At 45.9% G+C, this 18704-nt stretch overlaps 1 long non-coding RNA gene across 5 annotated transcripts in view; it reads right to left on the reverse strand.

The window, feature by feature from the left end:
* The window catches only part of LOC141726963 (uncharacterized), a 51543-nt gene that overhangs the window by 31502 nt on the left and 1337 nt on the right, over positions 1 to 18704 (reverse strand). For 4 of the 5 annotated variants that reach the window (XR_012577923.1, XR_012577920.1, XR_012577922.1 and 1 more), the window contains exon 2: positions 17558 to 17770. This is a non-coding gene — a long non-coding RNA (uncharacterized LOC141726963). Of the gene's footprint in view, positions 1 to 5015; positions 5654 to 17557; positions 17771 to 18704 lie in introns of those variants that run through there. The other variant, XR_012577921.1, reaches the window with a different exon arrangement.

The following is an 18704-nucleotide window of genomic DNA, read 5'->3' on the forward strand; positions in this document are numbered from 1 at the left end:
AGCAACACAGTGTCCAGACACCACACACACACACACACACACATAAACATACACGGGTTCACCCGACCCACCCCCAGGGTCGCTAGTGGCTGCTCTATCAGACAATGAACCCCCATACAGTGTCTGGACACTACACACATACACACAGAGGTTCACTCGACCCACCCCCAGGGTCGCTAGCCGTCTGCCCTATCAGAACAATGAACCCTCATCTCTACTCCAGCTGCTCCATCAGCTGGACCCAGATGTCTCTGAGTGATTTACTCCCTAGCTCTCTTTTTCCTCCCCGGGGGCCCCTCAGTACATACCATATCTTCCTCCACAGCCAGCAGGTCCTTGTCTGTCCTTGCAGGAGGCAAGTCGAGACGAGCAGAGCCCCACCAGGAAAAAATCCTAGGGTGCGCCTTGGAGGTCCGTCTATCCCCCTGCCCCTGCGGGGACAGAGAACTCCTGGCTTGGCTTGCCATAATGTTTTGCGGAGAAAAGAAGAAAACCCCACAACTTTGTCAAAGTTGTAAAGCTTGGTATGTTTATTACAGCGCTGGACACATGCAGAGATTGCTCTCCTCAAAAGAGGCATGCGTACCTCTGAGAACTTCAAGTCTCTTTTTATCTCTCTCTCAAATACATATGCATACAGTTTCACAATAGGTTCATACATATTCATTTTTATGGGTTTCGTGTGACTTTTATCACTAGTTCCTTTTTATCAAAAAAAAATTCCGAGGTCAGGTTGACTTGCCCTTACAGCAGTCTCTGTCTCTCTCTATCATCTTCTGTCTCCCCCCCTTTATCTCTGTCCTTCGCTGAAGTAACTTCACTGAGCTTAGGCCTTGCAGTCTGGCTAAATAACTACAATTTCTAACCACAGACTCAACTCAAAAATGTACATTTCACCTAAATTAAAATGGATTTCTATCCTGGAAAATTTTCACTTTGCTTCAGAGATGACCTTAGTTCTCCTAGGACCCTTACCCAGGAAGCAAGAACTGCACTGGAGAAAGCTCAGGAGACAATGTCTGCCAGGCAAGCCCACAGGTGCCAGCAGGGCCTGCCCTTGAAGTTCATCATCTTGGGTAAGTTGCCACACCTCCATGGGGTGATCTTCCAGGGGGAAACTGTCCAGGCAGGGAAAGATAATCAGGACAAGAAGGACTCACTCCTAATCATAGAATGGGTCTTTCTCAGTCACAACAGGCCCAAAACGATGACAAGGCCACAGGAGCTGATGACAGAACTGATCCGGAAAGCAAGGATTTGGATCAGGAAATTGGCAGGGTGTGACTGTGACTGCATCCACATCTCCTTAAATTTAAATCAGGCCAACTATCTCAAGCAATGTTAGAACAATTGCTTCAAGAGAATGAAGCCCTGCAATTGTCGCTAGACAGCTACATGGGCCAAATTTTGATCCAGCAACCGGCCCACAAAATTTTTAGTTTGGACGTTCAGTTTTCTTTATCATTGACAAGTATTCAGAGCAGAACATCTCTAAAGGCACTGACAGTTTTCACTGATGCATCTGGAGCGTCCCACAAGTTTGTGGTGACTTGGAAAGATCCTCAAACTCAGCAGTGGGAGGCAGATATTGCCAAGGTGGAAGGATCACCCCAAATTGCTGAGTTGGTCACTGTTGTCAGAGCCTTTGAGAGCTTCTCCAAGCCTTTTAATTTAGTTACTGATTCAGCTTACGTAGCAGGTGTAGTGTCCAGGGCAGAGAATGCTGTATTGCAAGAAGTTTCCAACATTCCTTTATATGAATTGCTTTCAAAAATAGTAAAAATTTCCCACCGGGAACAACCCTTCTATGTGATGCAAGTCAGGTCACACACAGACCTGCCAGGGTTCATTGCAGAAGGTAATCGTAGGGCTGATGCCCTTGCAGCACCAGCTGAGACGGTCCCGCTCCCAGATGTATTCCAACAAGCAAAGATCAGTCACCAGCTTTTCTATCAAAATGGATCTGGCTTGGTTCTGCAATTCCACCTGATGCGCGAACAAGCCTGGGTGATCGTAGCCACGTGCCCTTCTTGTCAACACCATTCACTACCCTCTCTAAGTACAGGGTCAAACCCTAGGGCTTTGCAGAGCTGCAAGGTGTGGCAGACAGATGTAACCCACATCTTGTCATTTGGCAAATTTAAAGATGTCCATGTCTCCATGGATACTTTCTCTGGTGCCATCTACGCTTCCACCCACACAGGAGAGAAGGTCTCTGATGTAAAAAAACATCGCATGCAAGCCTTCTCCAGATTGGGAATCCCTAAGGTCATCAAAACAGACAATGGCCCAGCGTACAAGTCCAAAGAATTTCGGAGTTTCCTGCAGCAATGGGGAATAGAACATAAGACAGGCATCCTCTATTCCCCAACAGGCCAAGCCATGGAGGAGAGGGCCCACCAGAGCCTAAAAAAGGTCCTTCACCAACAAGAGGCTATGAAGGTGGAGTCCCCTCAAGTCCGGCTGTCCAAAGCATTGTTCATGCTGAATTTTTTAAATTGCACCTATGAAAAGCTTTACCCACCCATCATAAGGCACTTCAAAGAGAACAGTCAGCACAATCTGAAAGTCCGGCTACCCGTCTTCAAAAAAGACCCTGAGACTTGGAAAACAGAGGGGCCCTATGAGCTAGTGGCCTGGGGTAGGGGATATGCGTACGTATCCGCTCCCTCAGGCTTGAGATGGATCCCCTCCAAGTGGGTAAGACCATACATTCCGAAAGTGTCAAAAGATAAAGCCACGGCACAAGTAGCCGATGTCTGCTGGAGGAGGAAGCGTTGTCAGACTCTTTAAAGTTAAGTTGCTATTACCTGAACCTTATTGTCACCCTGGTTTTTTAAGATTTTCTAAGCCTTCTGATGTTGACATTCTTGTAGTGAACTTTCTCACACACTTTCTGTAAATAACTCATTGTTTTGCATTCCTTTATGGAGGAGGAGAGAGTTGATAGACTGTTGGTTTGACCAGTGTCATTGGAGAGGTGTCACTGTCACCCTCCAATCCGCTGTCACTTTTGTAAAACTATAAATATTGGAGTCAGAAAATAAACTTCCCTTTTTTCCTTCACCTTGAGAACGGTGGTGTGCTTGTGTTCTTTCGTGTCCTATAGCGACACCTTATTCCTAACATTTTTTATCTTCAGTTTTTTCAATGTTTCCCCTTGATCTGAACTCAGCCCCCGTGCCATCAGAATGAGCCCCATCCTTCTGCTGCTCCTATTGTCAGCCATCCATCCAAGTCAGATGTGGATCGTTTCTCAGCCTCAGGCAAACACATGGACCACTCTTGCCAGAGTCCTCAACAAGATCACATTTGCCTGTCTACCTCCTCTGTGTCTGACCCAATGTTTACTTGCCTTGTGGGGATCCCATCTAAATCTAGGAATTTCCGGCAACATTAGCAACTCCCATTTTTCCAGTATATAATCTGTTATCCCCTTGGTCAAAATTAGTTTACAGACAGACAGTAACAGAAAAGGAACCCCAAGAATTTGAGCTCCTTGGTTCTTCAAAGGCGTTCTATTGTGTTCAGTTTATGTTTAAACCGAAAGACCAGATAAATTTGTATCAGGAAGTCCAACAGTTTAAAGAAAACTACACAGCAAAAAATTGGTGTAAGAAAATTTCCCATGTGGAGATGTCGTCCACCCCCGATAATAAGCCCCATGCCCTCCCTAAACGTTTTTTCCTCATTTGTGGCGATAGAGCATGGGCAGGCATCCCCTCTCATCTGATCAGAGGTCCATGCACCATTGGAAAGCTGAGCCTGTTTACACCCAACAAGACCCAAATCATGGATTGGTGAACCAAAACCAGTGCCCACAATTCAGCCCACAAAAAGAGAGACTTAAGGAATTTAGACCCAACTAGCAATTCTGAAATTGTACATTGGTCCAAACCAAAAGGGGTTGCAATCACCATGTTTTTGCTATGGGTGTCTGCAGCCAAGGCTCTAAGTGAATTGTCACAGCTAGAGTGTTGGGTTGCTAAACAGGCCAATATTACATCATTTGCACTTTCTGACCTCCTGGCAGACGAGGAAACAACAAGGCAAGCCACCCTACAAAATCACGCTGTAATTGATTTTCTTCTCCTACTACATAATCATCGGTATGAGGAGTTTGAGGATCTCTGCTGCCTGAATCTGTCATCCAAAGCAGAAGACGTCCACAAAATCATCGGAAAGATGCAACAGATGGTCCAAGACATCAAGCAAGAAACAGCATACTGGATGGACGGACTTTTCCAAGGATGGTAACTCTCAGGCTGGGTCAGATCCATACTAAAGTCTGTATTTTTAGTTTTGCTTGTTCTTTTTGTTATTTTGATCAGTTTTGGGATTATCAAGAGCATTGTGGCCAAATTAATATAGAAAGCTACTTCTCATTTAGAGATCAATCAGGTGACAGTTCCCACCACTCCCGAGGAGGAAACAGGAACCTCTGCAGGATTCATAAAACAGCCTTGGTTTGCCGATGCTTGAGATCAGCCCAAGGTGAGTTTTGATGTTTTTATACTTAGGTGCCTCTCCCTTTTTATTTAAACAAAAAGAGGGAGTCATCATCATCATACTTGGCAGTTTGGCTATGGACTATTGGAGCTGCCTCTTTTTTGGTGGAACTTCTCTGAGTCTTGTCTTTTAATTCAAGCACTTGTGCTAGAGCAGTAGTATATTTTTTATCCCATCTTTTCATGTTTTCTGTATAATTATGTAGGAAGAACCATAGCTTAATATGAGGGGTGTACATTTTCTCCCTGTTTGGGGGATATCTGTGTTTGATACCAGAACTTCTGATTTGAATTGCTGAGATTTTGAGAAGGTCTTCTTTAATCTCTTCTCTGAGTTTTTCGTGAGTTTCTTTTATCTTGTTTTCTAATTTCTGTAGACGTGCTTAGAGAATTGCGATTTTTGTATGTGTTGGGCCATGCACGGTATCTGCATATGCTCAGAGCTTCTTGGCCATATCAAGCAGGGTCTCTGTCTTGTCATCTTGCTTTATTATTGCTAAAACAGAAACATATTTTTGTGGCTTAAGTCATATATGTTTTCACTAAATCACGGATGTACGTGGCACCAAGTCTGGATTCCTAGTGTTTATGTTACCTGAGAAGACAATCTCTGCTACTGCCATTTTTCTCAAGCATTGAATATTTTGTTCTATGGTCTTCTATTAGGTTTGCTGCATACAGAGATCATTTCTACACAGATATCTTTGTGCCACACATCCCAGGACCCATGTCCACAGACTGTGAGGGTTAGCCCCACTCATTCTTTGGTCGATAACTATGACAGGGATCCCAAATGCCTTGCTTCAGTATGTCCTGGTTTAGGGCAAATTTGGTAGAGAATCTCCAAAGGGGGGGGGGGGGCCTCCAGTAAGCAAACCCACATGGCCCCTCCCACCAACTGGTTCGGGAAGAATTCCTTGGAGACAAGTTGAAAGAACCTGTTTATTTAACAGGCACAGCCCCCCCCAGCACACAGAATGAACAATATCGGATGGCACTACTCTGAAAAAGATGACAAATTCAGAAAGTCTCTCTTGGGAGTGGTCACTCTGTTATCAGTCCCTCTGGTGCTGGGGCAGCTGCTGCAGGACACAAGGTGCAAACTCTCGATGTTCCCAGGTCCCAGTCCGGAGCAGGTTCAAGTTCTTTCCAAAAAGGAAAGGAGAAACAGTCCAGGAAGAAATTTGGACTATTTAGCTAAACTAGCTAATGAGCAGAAGCAAGAGCAAGCAGAAGCAAGAGCGAGAGAGCAAGCGAAAAGCAAAAGCAAAAAAGCAAAAGCAGCACAAGCTGCTGCTCTGTGTCCAGCCAGGCTGATAAGAAAACCCAAACAAAACTTTCACTCTTCAGAGCCAGTCTTAAAGGCACAGAACATAATATCCAGCATAAACAGAACACATGAATGGGGATACAAGCATCATAACGTCACCCTAGGACATTCCACCCCTTATCCCCATATCATCAGCATACTACCAAACATCATGCATTTATTCACACAAAATTTCCATCTGTTCCCCTAAATTTACAAGCAATACCCATCATGCCCTCATCACATCCCCACACTGGACCACTAAATACAGGCCCTATACTACAGAGCTGCAGGATTCCCCACTTTCACTTTATTAACTCAAAGCTCCATCTATCACTTGCTCAGACCTTCAAAACTTGCACATTTCCTTCTCCATCTTCCACTTGCCCGGACCTTCAACACTTACACATTTCCTTCTGTCTCCTGTCTGTATAGTTTAATGTACAGACAATGGCAGTAACATCCAATGAACAGTGATATTTGCATATCATTCTCACTCCACAATCAGATCTCCCTGAGGTACACGTGTTGTTCCATCTCTTTGCATTATCCACCATGTGCAACCTGGTCCCTGAGCAAAGACAATCCCACTAATGAGTTTGTCTGTACTCGAGGCAGAATTGATCCACACAGTCTTCCCTAACAAACCTCTGACATGTACCACTGGAACTTCATCTATTATATTCAGGGACTCAGACTGGGCAGGACCTGCTCGGTTGGTGGAACCTCGGGTGTTAACTAACCAGGTGTCCTTTGCTAGATGCTGCTCCCAATTTTTGAAAGATCCCCCACCCAAAGCTTTCAACTGGGTTTTTAGTAGCCCATTGTACCTCTCTACTTTTCCTGTAGCTGGTGCATGGTAGGGGATATGGTACACCCACTCAATGCCATGTTCCCTAGCCCAGGTGTTGATAAGGCTGTTCTTGAAATGAGTCCCGTTGTCTGACTCGATCCTCTCAGGGGTACCGTACCTCCAAAGTACCTGCTTTTCAAGGCCCAGGATGGTGTTCTGGGCAGTAGCATGAGAAACAGGGTAGGTTGCCAACCATCCAGTGGTGGCTTGTACCATGGTCAGCACGTAGCGCTTGCCCTGGCATGTCTGGGGCAGTGTGATGTAGTCAATCTGCCAGGCCTCCCCATACTTGTACTTGGACCATCACCCACCATACGAGAGGGGCTTCACTCGCTTGGCCTGCTTGATGGCAGCACACATCTCACAGTCATGGATAACCTGTGAAATACTGTCCATGGTTAGATCCACCCCTCGGTCTCGTGCCCACTTATAGGTGGCATCTCTGCCCTGATGGCCTGAGGCATCATGGGTCCATTGAGCTAGGAATAACTCTCCCTTGTGTTCCCAAACTAGGTCTATCTTGGACACCCCTATCTTTGCAGCCTTGTCGACCTGCTCATTGTTTTGGTGCTCCTCATTGGCTCTACTCTTGGGGACATGGGCATCTACATGGCAGACCTTCACAGGTAGCCTCCCTACCCTGGTCACAATGTCTTTCCACTCATCAGCAGCCCAACTTGGTTTTCCTCGATGCTGCCAGTTAGCCTTTTTCCACCTCTCCAGCCATCCCCACAGAGCATTGGCTACCATCCATGAATCAGTGTAGAGGTAGAGCTTTGGCCACTTCTCTCTTTCTGCAATGTCCAGGGCCAGTCAAACGGCTTTGAGTTCCGCAAGTTGACTTGATCCACCTTCTCCTTCGGTAGCTTGTGCAACCTGTCGTGTGGGGCTCCATACGGCTGCTTTCCACTTCCGGTTCATCCCTACAATGCGACAGGAGCCGTCAGTGAAAAGAGCGTAGCGCGTTTCCTCTGGGGGCAGTTGGTTATAGGGAGGAGCCTCTTCAGCACGTGTCACTGGTTCTTGTTCTTCATCTGTGACACCAAAATGCTCACCTTCGGGCCAATTCGTAATAACCTCCAAAATCCCAGGGCGATTCAGTTTACCTATACGGGCGCGCTGAGTGATGAGAGCAATCCGCTTGCTCCATGTAGCACTGGTGGCATGGTGGGTGGAAGGAACCTTGCCTTTGAACATCCACCCCAGCACCGGTAGTCGGGGTGCCAGGCGGAGTTGTGCTTCCGTGCCAATCACCTCTGAAGTGGCTTGGACTCCTTCATAGGCAGCCATGATTTCCTTCTCTGTTGGAGTGTAGTTGGCTTCAGAGCCTCTGTAGCTTCGACTCCAAAATCCCAGTGGTCGACCCCGAGTCTCCTCAGGCACCTTCTGCCAAAGGATCCAGGACAAGCCATTGTTCCCAGCTGCAGAGTAGAGAATGTTCTTCACATCTGGTCCCGTCTGGACCAGGCTAAGGGCTACTGCATGAGCGATCTCCTGCTTAATCTGGACAAATGCTTGTTGCTGCTCAGGGCCCCACTGGAAACTGTTCTTCTTGTGGGTGACAAGGTAAAGAGGGCTCACAATTTTACTGTACTCAGAAATGTGCATCCTCCAAAAGCCTATGGCACCCAGGAAAGCTTGTGTCTCTTTCTTATTAGTGGGTGGAGACATTGCTGTGATCTTGTTGATGACATCTGTAGGAATCTGATGCCGTCCATCTTGCCACTTCACTCCTAGGAACTGAATCTCACGAGCTGGTCCCTTTACTTTGCTCTTTTTAATGGCGACACCAGCTCCCATGAGAGTCTGGATGATTTTCTTTCCTTTCTCAAACACTTACGCAGCTGTGTTCCCCCACACAATGATGTCATCAATATATTGCAGATGTTCTGGATCCTCACCCTTTTCTAGTGCAGTCTGGATCAGTCCATAGCAGATGGTAGAACTGTGCTTCCACCCCTGGGGCAGTCGGTTCCAGGTGTACTGCACTCCCCTCCACGTGAAAGCAAACTGAGGCCTGCATTCTGCTGCCAGAGGAATGGAGAAAAATGCATTGGCTATGTCTATAGTGGCGTACCACCTTGCTGCCTTGGACTCAGGCTCATACTAGAGCTCTAATATGTCTGGCACGGCAGCACTCAGTGGTGGAGTCACTTCATTCAATGCATGATAGTCCACAGTCAATCTCCATTCTCCTTCAGATTTTCGCACAGGCCAAATGGGGCTGTTGAAGGGTGAGTGGGTCTTGCTGACCACCCCTTGGCTCTCCAGCTCTCGGATCATCTTATGCATGGGGATGACAGCATCTCGAGTGGTCCTATACTGCCGTCGATGCACTGTGGAAGTGGATATTGGAACCTGTTGCTCTTCTCCCATCAGGCATCCTACTGCAGATGGATTCTCAGACAGTCCAGGCAAGGTATTCAACTGCTGGATGCCCTCTGTCACTACAGCTGCTATCCCAAACGCCCACCTGAGTCCTTTTGGGTCTTTGAAGTACCCACTTCGAAGGTAGTCTATGCCTAAAATACATGGGGCCTCTGGGCCAGTCACAATAGAGTGTTTCTTCCACTCATTCCCAGTCAGGCTCACATCAGCTTCCACCAAAGTGAAATCTTGGGATCCCCCTGTCACACCAGCAATAGAAACAGACTCTGTCCCCACGTCTTGACGGAATTAATGTACATTGAGCACCAGTAACAACCAAAGCTTTGTACTCTTGTGGTTCTGATGTGCCAGGCCAACGAATCCACAGGGACCGGAAAACATGATTTTCCCTAGCCTCTACCTGGCTAGAGGCAGGGCCCCTCTAAGCCTGGTTATCCTTCTTTCCCTGGGCGTATGTCTTGGATGTTCCTTCAAGGGCATCGGACATGTCATCATCATCATACCTGGCAGTTCAGCTACGGGCAACTGGAGCTACTTTCCTTTTGATGGAACTCCCTCTCTCAGCCCTGTCTTCCTTCAATTCACACACCCGTCGTGCCAGAACAGCAGTAGGTTTTCCATCCCACCTCTTCATGTTTTCCCCACAATCACGCAGGTAGAACCACAGCTCAGCTCATGGGGTGTACCTTCTCTCGCCATCTGGGAAACATCTGCGTTGGGTACCAGAACCTCTGATCTGTACTGCCGAGATTTGGAGAAGGTCTTCTTTAATCTCCTCTCTGACCTTCTTATGATTCTCCTTTATCTTGTCCTCTAATTTCTGCAGACGTGTTTTTACCACTGCGATTCTGGCATGTGTTGGGCCATGTACAGCATCTGCATATGCTCGGAGCTTCCTTGCCATATCAAGCACAGTCTCATCCCTCTTATCCCTCTTCATTATGGCTAAGACAGAAGCATATTCATGTGGCCCAAGTCACACAAGTTTGTGCATGGTACTAAGTCTGGGTTCCTAGTTGTTACATCATCTGAGAAGATAATCTCTGCCACTGCCATTTCTCTCAGGCATTGGATCCCTTGCTCTATGATCTTCCACTGTGTTAGTTGCATATAAAGGTCATCTGCACACAGGTATCTTTGTGCAACACTGTCCAAGACCCGTGACCAGAGGCTGCGTGGATTAGCCCCCCTCATCATTTCTTGGTCGATGACGGGATCCTGTGACAGGGATCCCAAATGCCAATCTTCAGTGCCATCCAGAATTGTGGCCTCACCTGCAGCATCCCAGAGACGGACTAACCAACTAATTAAGGATTCATCAAGTCATCGGGGGTAATCCTTCCGCAGGCCACGAAGGTCCTTCAGGGAAAAGGACTCAATATTGGCATCTGATCTTGCACCTGCTGCTTTGACTCCTGATTTTATGTCAGGAGGCATTGAGGGTCCTTCTCCTGCATCATCATCATCATCATCATTCACTGGTCGATCAGTCTTGTCCGTGCATTTCCCACTTCTAGTGCCTGTAGCAACAGTCATTGGTTCAGATGCCAGCTTAGACTCACTGTCTGGTTTTGCTGCTGGCTTCAAATCTGGGGTGTTGGCTGCAGTCTGAGTGACTGCGATAGGTGATTTATCTCCCTGCCCCCCTGCCTCTGTCTGCTGCCCTAGAGTATCTAGCAGTGTGCGATAAGCATATGCCAAGGCCCAGCTCACTGCAATGGTGTTTTTCTCCTTAGGGTCATCCTGGTACTTCTCTTTCAGATATTTGCCCACCTCAGCTGGGTTCTGAATTTGTTCATGGGGAAAATCCCAGATTATAGGGTCAGAAAATTCCTTCAGGATTTGGCCCATATCCTCCCATTTCCCACACCACTCAGGATTTTCCACACCTGGGTCTACTCCTGAGTCAGGGGTCTCATCAACCCTTCTAGAAATCTCAGCCCTCATTCTAGAGAAGCAGCAGACTGTATAGAGGAAGGTTACCAGATTAAATACTAAAAAGATGGTCTCTTGAACATTCAGGGGAAACTGAACATTCTTCAATAGTGATGCAACAGATTCAGAGGAGAAGAAGGAAAGCAAAGGCTGAAAAGCCTCATTCCCTCCTCTAACAAACTGGATGCATAACCATAGCCATGAACCATTCATACCTGGAGCAGACCCCAGCATGTTTCTAAACTTCTTACAAATCATTGCCACCAAGCCCAGCAGGATAGCTATTCTGGTCACTGCCCCTCTCCTATAAACACTATGTATTAGAGCAATACTAGCGGTATTTCTGGATAAGAAAATAAACCTAGGGACCACAGAGGCAATAAGATCTCAAAAAACCCTAGGGACCAGAAATGCATGCAAGCCTTCACCCCAAGAGACATTATGAATTCAAAAAGCATGGCTATTAACTGCTTTATATGAACAAAGAGTAATGGCAACCAAAGTGTACTCAAAACAGGGTTTTTCCACTCTCTCTCTTGAGCCCCATGTTGGGTGCCAAAATTTTGTCCTGGTTTAGGGGAAATCTGCGAGAAAACCTCTAAAGGGGTTCCTCTAAAAAGCAGATTTAAGCACCCCCTCCCTTAACTGCTTTGAGAAAATATTTCCTTGGAGAAAAGTGGAAAAACTGTTTCTTTAATAGGCAAAGTATTTACCAGCACAAAAAAAAAAACAAAAACAAAAAACAAAACAATATTAAACAGTAAAACCTTCTGCTGATCCAAAAGACATGACAAACTCAGAAAGTCCCTTTTGTGGGCTGTAGTTCAGCTCAAAGTCTGTTACCAGTCCCTCTGGCAGTGGAAATGCCGCAGCCCAGGCCACGCCCCAGTGGGCTATAGGTGTGAGCTTCCGGTGCTCTTCTGGGTGTTCAGTCTAGAGCAGGTTTAAACAGTTCTAAGCTAAAATTAAAAACCACAGTCTAGGGAACTTCTCTGCCTCAGATAACTGAAAACTAACTAAAAGCAAAGGAGAGCTTTGTCCCGTCGTCCATCCGTGCTGCAGACAACACAGTCCATGAGCCAGAATGTGGAGGAGTGAGTGCAGTTTCTGAAAACAAGCTGTGCTTCTTCTCTCCCCCCCCTTTGCTCTCAGAACTCGTCTTAAAGTTGCCAAACTTACTTCTGGGCTAAACAGATGAATGGGGATACAAGCATCATAAGGTCACCCTAGGACACCCTCTTTACTCTGCCTCACTCTTTTTAATTATCTCAACTTCCTCTGATGGAAAAGACAGTTTCTCTGGCAAGGATAGGGTTACTAGGAGCAAAGGGAGGATCTTAAGAGATTTCTGGCAACAATGCAGCTTTCCAAGCTTCTTCAGCAGCCAGTCAGTTACCTATTGCCTCTTCTGACCACCCTGCCTGGTGTCCCCTAACATGTATTATTGCTACCCCTTTTGGTAAATTCACCACTTCCAATAGGTGAGAAATTAATCTCTCATGAGCTAACAATTTTCCTCTGCAGATTAATAAACCTCTTTCTTCCCATGATTTCTCAAATGCATGTATCACCCTGTGGAGAGCCTGGTTTAAGCATGGCTTAAAGAAAGAGGCCATGAAGGTATTCAGCTGAGGGAAATATAGAAGCCTGCTGTAAAGCAGCCTTTCCCAGGCTTGATTCTGTAAATAATTAAGGTTCTCAGCCACCTTTTATATAAACAACAAGATTCTCAGACCGTTCTGTCCTTGGCTGCTACTGGGAACAGATGGCCGGTCTGGGGATAGATATGAAAGGTTTTGAGAACTCTTCATATCATGGTGGGAACACTGATCTTGGTTTCAGTAAACTAACTTCAGGTATTGTAAACAAAAGGAGGAGCTGAAGTTTTCTCTACAGCCTATCAGGAGCTCAGATTTTGCAGTATGCATGAAGTGAATTAACACTGTTATAAAAAGTGCCTAGTTGATTAATAAATCGGAGTCAGATGCTAAATCAACAAAGGTGGTCGCTCCCTCACTTCAACATCACCCCATATGCATATGCAGAATCAGTAAAAATAGTCAGTATCTTATCCCGATATAATTCACAGTCCCTTACAAGCATATACAGCTTCACTGTCTGAGCTGACCATGTGGGTGGAAATCTACCTCCTTCCTTTAATTCCTTTCCATTAATGATAGCGTATCCTGTAAATCGCTTCCCTTCTACCACCCTTGAAAACCCATCCATAAACACATTTTTTCCCTCAGGCCAGGAAGTGTCTCGTAAATCTTCTCTAGCCCCGGTCTGGAGATCTATCACTTGAATGCAGTCATGGGTTTCTTTCTGGCCCCCTCTTCATGGCCGTTCACGGAGGCTGGGTTAAACCCTTCCCCACTTTTCAATTCCAAGTCCTCCTGTTCCATTAAACAAGATTCATACTGTAATAAGTGAGCACTGGTCATCCCCTTATAGGCTCTTTCAGTTAACAAAGCTTTAACTTGATGGGAAACTTGAATAATCAGATATCCTCCTACTGTCAGTTTTTGGGACTCAGTTACCATCAAGGCTGTGGTTGCACAGTTCTGCAGACAGTGAGGCCAGCCTCTGGACGCTGGATCTAAGAGCTTAGAAAAATAAGCAACAGGCTGCTGTGTTCCCCCATGCTCTTGTATGAAAATTCCTTTAGCATGGCCTTGTTTAACATCCACATATAATTCAAATTCCTTTTCTGAGTCTGGAAGAGCTAAGACTGGGGCATTAACCAATTTGTCTTTTAATTTTCTAAAGCTTTTTTCTCCTTCTGGTGTCCATGCCAGAACATTAGGACTTTCTTGGGTTAAAAAGTAATATAAAGGTCTGGTTAAACAGAAAAATTCTCAATTCATGCTCTGCAGTACCCTACTAACTTTAAAAACTGCCATAACTACTTTGTCTGGGGTAATGGTACTTGTAAAATCCCTTATATTCTGTCTAGCTCAATACACCGCAACCCTCCAGTCAAAATGGGTCCCAAATATTTAACCTTTTTCTCTACCAACTGCTCCTTCTTTTCAGACACTCTAAGTCGCTTTTTAGCAAGAAAATTAAGCAGCTTCACAGTAGCCTCTTCAACCACCTTTTCCTGTTCCCCTGATAAAAGCAAATCATCCATGTACTCCAACAACCTGTCTCCTGAGGGTGGAGTAAACTCTCTTAATATTTTTTGCAGGGCTTGCCCAAACAGAACCAGTGACTCTGTAAATCCCTGCGGGGGGACTGTCCATGTCAATTGTTGTTTTACCATCTTCTCTCCTTCCTCCTGCTCCCACTCAAAGGCAAAATACTGTTAAATACTGTTTACTGTCCTCTGTAATTGGATACCCTGAGAAAGCATCCTTTAAATCCAGTACTGAATAATACTGATGTGAAGAAGGAATGTGATTCAGGATGGTATAGGGATCCAGAACTGTGCGATGCCTTGGTTTGACAATTTCATTTATTATTCTTAGATCCTGCACCATTCTGTAGGTTCCATCCTGTTTCTTAACCAGCAGGATAGGAGCATTATAGGGAGACATCCATGACTCCAAGAGACCTGCCTTTAGCAGGGACTCAATGACAGGCTGTAACCCTGTGGGATCTCAGCACCTCAGGACTGAGGTGCCGAGTCACCGAGACCACCCTTGGGGGGCTCGGGAGTCCTGGAATGTTGCCAGAAGTGTCTGGTGGCTGGACTTTGATCCTACACAGGAGACGACACCTGTATGAGGATAGGAGGATTTCACCGGAGTGAATGGTGAAGGGATTAGTTAGTTAGAGAGTGAAACACAGGGTTTGGGATTTCTGTACAGGGGGGGTTAGAGAAGTAAGATGGAGGAATTGGGGCGTGTCCTGTCCTTCTTCTTCTTCTTCTTCTCCTCCATCTTCTGTGGTGATGGTGGCACTTTGGGATTGGTCATTACTAAAAGTGCACTGGGCAATAAGGGTGAAAGGTATTGGGGAAAAATGATAAATATTGTATACGTAACTTTGAGTATAAAGATAGGTGACCGCCCGGAGGGGAGGGAGTGTGCTCATGGCTGGCTGCTGAGCAGAGCTCTGTCGGGCCGAGAGAAAATCTTTTAGATAAACAATTAATAAACACCGAGACCAAGAAAAGAACTGAAGCCTCTTCTGTTCCTTTGAAACGCGGGCTGCCCAAGGCCACCCCGGGCCTTTCCAGGCCATCCAAACAGCCGAAAACCGGACATAACCCCTTCTTTCCTTCCCTTGAAATAGGATATTGCTTTTTAGACACCACTTGTCCTGGTTGCTTCAAAGTAATTTGGAGAGGCTCTATATCAAATCTTCCGTATTTCCCTGGGGCCACTCACATTTCTGGGTTTATTTCAGCATAAACCTTCTCGGACATTTTACACAAAGTTAGAAGTGTTAGGCTCTGTATCATTTTTCACAATACTAATTTGCATTCCCACTTTAGCCATCAAATCCCTTTCCAGCAAATTAAAATCACAATTAGGAACAAACAGGAATTCATGCATTTCAAACCTGACTCCCACATCTATTAATAGGGGTTGAACAAAATGCACTCATTCATCCTTCCCACTCACCCCTTGAATAATCATTTTGACAATTTTCCCCTCTTAGGGATAAAATTCAAGGTGGATTGAGAGGCCCCTGTGTCTACCAGGAAACACAGCTCCTCTCAATCTGGACCCACCTTAAAAGTTAGCAAGGGCTCCAGTGTGGTGGGTCCCTGGTATGATGGGAGCCCCTGACACCCCTAACAATCTGTCTCCATTATCCTCTAGACTTCCTCCTCCTGAGGATCTAGTTGTTTCTGCAGGCATTCTTGCTTCCAGTATCCCTCTGCCCTGCAGATAGCACACTGATTTCTCCCCAAGCGATGTCTGAGTTGGCTCTCCCCTGCTGAGGAGGGAATGCTTCTGCCACTTCCTTGTGGCCAACCCTGTCCCTTCTATCCCAGGGGACCCCTTGGGTTCTACGGCTTATCCCTCTGGGGCTGTAAAAACTCTGCTATATCACCTTTGCCTTTGCTTTTTCCTCATCCCTTCTTATATACACTTGTGCTCCAGATTGCGAGGCAAGATGTATTCTATTACCATCTGTATGGCAGTTGTCTTTTGTCAAGTGGGCAGTTTTCCTTATTTCTCTCTGAGTGATCACAATCACTCCTCCCTCAGGAGGAGACATCTGCTGATAACAGGCTATTGAATGTCACTGCACGATGGATAAGAACTATGTCATCCCATTGTGACATGCTCCGCCCAAAAGGAGGAGCCAAGCATTGCTACCCAGATATAATCTGGAGATTCTGGAATACCAGCACAGCTTCTCCACTGGATTTCCCAGAGGAAGAGCAGCTGCCTCTTCTTCCACTGGATTGTCAGAGGAAGACTACACCCTTTTTCTACAGGATCCCTGCTCCAGCAGAACCACACCTGACACTTCAGGAGGACTGCAGCCACATTTCCAATTAGACTGCTACCAACACCCTGACCAACAGGGTATCAGGTTGGGTTCTGACTCTGTCAGTGTTGTTCTAGTGTACTGCATTGTTTATTTTATCCTTTTTTTCCCCCCTTTCCCTATTAAAGAACTGTTATTTCCTGCTCCCATAATTTTTGTTGCCTGAGAGCCCCTTAATTTAAAATTTATAGTAATTTGGAGGGGTGGGGAAGGTTCATTTTCTCCATTTCAGGGGAGGCTCCTGCCTTCCTTAGCAGGCACCTGTCTTTCCAAAACAAGACAACTTGCTGTATCTTTCTAACCAGTTCATCCAAGGACTTATTCTGTTCTTCCTCTAGTCCCCCCACTACTGCCTGTGGGTACTCATTTTCCCACAGCTCAAACCCACTCATTTTTCCAGTGAACCAAACAAAATCCTTAAAAGAAAATCCTTATCTTTCCACATACAATCTGCATTTCCCAGATAGGTCTTCCTCCTCCTCGTGCTCACTCTCTTGATCACACACTGCATACCAGAGCCAGTCCCTGTCCTGTCGCAGTGTCCAAATGGCTCCTCTCCCCCAATGCTCCTAGTGGCAGCACCATGAGCAGGCGGGGTGTCCCGCAGCCTCATGGGGGCTGGCAGCCACTGCCACCCCTGCCCAGGAGTGGCGGGGTCAGGCACTGCCTGGTGCTGAGCCCTGGCTGCCCCACAGCCCCCACAGGCCCCCAATCTGTTCTCCCAGTCCCGCACTTCCACACTTCCACATCTGGTCTTGCTGCTCCGTGCCTCAACCATATCTCTCCACATTCCCCTTCAACTAATCTTTTCTCAACATAACAACACTATTTGTCCATCTCCTGTTGTCAAGACTCCTTCTTGTCTCCCCTTATTGCTCCCCCTGGGCATGGATTGTAAAGACCCTTTCTCAACTTTTCCTTATTGCCTCCTTTGGGCATCCATGTCTTTACTTCTGGAAGAATGTGTAAACCAACTCCACATTCTTCCAAGGGATTCTTTGGAGATATTTTGGGATCATCATCCCTTTTGCTGGGGCCCCTTTCCAGCTTTATGTTTGCTAGCTCCATGGGTGCCCTCCCAGGTTGACTCCCCAAAGATCCCATTTTACTCACCGGTGAGATTATCAGTGGTCCTTCTCTGTGGACTCTTCATGGACCCCCCTGGTCTGACACTCATCTGTTTCCTGGACAGTTTTGGGAACCCAATCAATCGCCTGGTGCCAGTCACCATCAAGGGGAGCTGATCACTGAAACAGGGTGAGGCACACCTTCAGCTCCACTCGCTGCCTGCTGCCCCTGGATGATGGAAATATCCTTGACAAGATCCTGCAAATTGTCAGGAATATTAATCCACAAAAACCAGAGGTTTATGTCCAAAAAGGGGACAGAGGAGCCCTGTAACTTTATATGAATAAAGGGAGAGGTCAATGGCATATCCCATGGGGTCTCTCAAACTGTTAGAGGACACAGCCTCCTTTTATCCTAATTTCCCAGCTGCATTTCCCTCTCTCCTTCCCCATTGGCTGAGGCAGTTGAGAAGTACAGACTTTCCAAATCAACTAATACATCCCCTTTCTAATGTGTACTCCCCCCCTTTTTATTTTTCCTTGTGTCACTGTTCTTTTTCTCTAAATCTAGAGATTTAGCACAGTCTTGAGTGGGTAACAGTCTGTGTCAATTAGTGGAATTCCTATGGAATTTATGGTCCCCCCCATTGCTTCATTCATCTTTCTGTATTTGGCCTTATCTACCATCAGGCCCACAATTTGTTTGTAAAAACACCTCCTCATTCCTTTCACTTCCAACTGGAACTATTCTATTTATTTAATTTATATTACCAGAATTTGAAACTTATTTATGTTTTATTCTAGTTGCTAAAAGATAGGTTGGTTCCTGCTGGCATATTAAATTTAATCAGTTGTAACCATGTCAAAAAGGAAACACATTGGAAGGAGGCTTCTGTTTCTGTTGACTTTAAATAATTCCTGTGATAACTCTACAGTAGCTTGCTTGAAAAAGAGAAATTAGACAGGTAGCCAGATAGTTATCTCAAACAGATAATTGCTTATTTAAAGTTACATTGAAGCAAAAGTAGTATTTGCATTTAATTTAAGATCAGATTCAAGACATCATTCCTCCTTCAAATTCAGATCAAGCAAACATCTAGCCACTTCATTTCTGAGGGTTCTTGATTCTACCATCAAATCAAAAGGGCTGACAGGGTTTTTTAATCAGTTAAGGCTGTTTCTCTTTAGTTTGG

This window comes from Zonotrichia albicollis, chromosome W (genome assembly GCF_047830755.1).
Source record: "Zonotrichia albicollis isolate bZonAlb1 chromosome W, bZonAlb1.hap1, whole genome shotgun sequence".
Lineage (NCBI taxonomy): Eukaryota > Metazoa > Chordata > Aves > Passeriformes > Passerellidae > Zonotrichia > Zonotrichia albicollis.